The sequence below is a fragment of the Pogonomyrmex barbatus genome, unplaced genomic scaffold (assembly GCF_055798465.1).
Source record: "Pogonomyrmex barbatus isolate J1 unplaced genomic scaffold, ASM5579846v1 scaffold40, whole genome shotgun sequence".
Classification (NCBI taxonomy): Eukaryota; Metazoa; Arthropoda; class Insecta; order Hymenoptera; family Formicidae; genus Pogonomyrmex; species Pogonomyrmex barbatus.
The window spans coordinates 12501-15000 of record NW_028297139.1 but is presented as its reverse complement, the minus strand read 5'-3'; positions in this window follow the sequence as shown (position 1 = coordinate 15000).

Sequence of the window (2500 nt, the reverse complement as noted above, 5' to 3'; positions counted from 1 at the left end):
CGGACTTTAACGCACGAACGGCCGTGCGCGCCACGTCGTGCGAAAGCAACACGCCGCGAGCGGACTTTAGCGTTTGCGAAAGCAACACGCAGCGCGCGAGCCTGTGTAGTGCCTGTCCGCGGGAGGCGCGATTAAAGTATCAGTCATTCGTGTGCTACAATTTTATAATCCTGTGTCCTTAAAATATCAATACTTATATAATTGCATAGTAAAATATAATATTACAATATAAACATTATATTTCGTTATATAAGTTTAAAAATTAACATAACTGTAATAACTAAGCATTATGCACCTTCTAATACAGAAACACTAAAAGTATTCCCACGCAAACACTCCAATGCGTGTGATACGTTATTAGGGACAGCATTCATGCATGAATGCTTTAAAAGTAAAGATATAAACACGGATAACAGCAACACTTTATCAAAGGCACCAATCCAGATATCAATGACGAATAAATGTTTATTTATTAATACGAAAGTTATTTATTGCGCTGCCCGGCTAATCGGAGGTTCCGCCGAGAGCGAAGAGCAACACGCCGCGAGTCGACTTTTGCATCGCCCGTACGCCGGAGGTACTGCCCGAGCCCGTCGGAGGTACCGCCGAGAGCGAAAGCAACACGCCGCGAGCCAACTTTTGCATCGCCCTTACGCCGGAGGTACCGCCGAGAACGAAAGCAACACGCCGCGAGCCGACTTTTGCATCGCCCGTACGCCGGAGGTATCGCCGAGAGCGAAAGCAACACGCCGCGAGTGGACTTTGTCGCGCGGCAACGTCGGAGGTAATGCCCGAGCCCGTCGGAGGTACCGCCGAGAACGAAAGCAACACGCCGCGCGCGGACTTTGTCGTGCGACACCGTCGGAGGTACTGCCCGAGCCCGTCGGAGGTACCGCCGAGAAAGAAAGCAACACGCCGCGAGTCGACTTTTGCATCGCCCGAAAGCCGGAGGTACCGCCGAAAGCGAAAGCAACACGCCGCGAGTGGACTTTGTCGCGCGACAATGTCGGAGGTACAGCCCGAGCCTGCCGGAGGTACCGCCGAGAACGAAAGCAACACGCCGCGAGCCGACTTTTGCATCGGCCGTACGCCGGAGGTACCGCCGAGAGCGAAAGCAACACGCCGCGAGTGGACTTTGTCGCGCGACAATGTCGGAGGTACAGCCCGAGCCCGTCGGAGGTACCGCCGAGAGAGAAAGCAACACGCCGCGCGCGGACTTTATCGTGCGACATCGACGGATGTATCGCCCGAGCGAGCGTCCGGAGGTACCGCCGAGAGCGAAAGCAACACGCCGCGAGTCGACCTTTGCATCGCCCGAAAGCCGGAGGTACCGCCGAGAGCGAAAGCAACACGCCGCGAGTGGACTTTGTCGCGCGACAATGTCGGAGGTACAGCCCGAGCCCGTCGGAGGTACCGCCGAGAACGAAAGCAACACGCCGCGCGCTGACTTTGTCGTGCGACACCGTCGGAGGTACCGCCCGAGCCCGTCGGAGGTACCGCCGAGAAAGAAAGCAACACGCCGCGAGTCGACTTTTGCATCGCCCGAAAGCCGGAGGTACCGCCGAGAGCGAAAGCAACACGCCGCGAGTGGACTTTGTCGCGCGACAATGTCGGAGGTACTGCCCGAGCCAGCCGGAGGTACCGCCGAGAACGAAAGCAACACGCCGCGCGCGGACTTTATCGTGCGACATCGACGGAGGTACCGCCCGAGCGAGCGTCCGGAGGTACCGCCGAGAGCGAAAGCAACACGCCGCGAGTCGACTTTTGCATCGCCCGTAAGCCGGAGGTACCGCCGAGAGCGAAAGCAACACGCCGCGAGTGGACTTTGTCGTGCGACACCGTCGGAGGTACCTCCCGAGCCCGTCGGAGGTACCGCCGAGAACGAAAGCAACACGCCGCGAGCCGACTTTTGCATGGCCCGTACGCCGGAGGTACCGCCGAGAGCGAAAGCAACACGCCGCGAGTGGACTTTGTCGCGCGACAATGTCGGAGGTACAGCCCGAGCCCGTCGGAGGTACCGCCGAGAGAGAAAGCAACACGCCGCGCGCGGACTTTATCGTGCGACATCGACGGATGTATCGCCCGAGCGAGCGTCCGGAGGTACCGCCGAGAGCGAAAGCAACACGCCGCGAGTCGACCTTTGCATCGCCCGAAAGCCGGAGGTACCGCCGAGAGCGAAAGCAACACGCCGCGAGTGGACTTTGTCGCGCGACAATGTCGGAGGTACAGCCCGAGCCCGTCGGAGGTACCGCCGAGAACGAAAGCAACACGCCGCGCGCTGACTTTGTCGTGCGACACCGTCGGAGGTACCGCCCGAGCCCGTCGGAGGTACCGCCGAGAAAGAAAGCAACACGCCGCGAGTCGACTTTTGCATCGCCCGAAAGCCGGAGGTACCGCCGAGAGCGAAAGCAACACGCCGCGAGTGGACTTTGTCGCGCGACAATGTCGGAGGTACTGCCCGAGCCAGCCGGAGGTACCGCCGAGAACGAAAGCAACACGC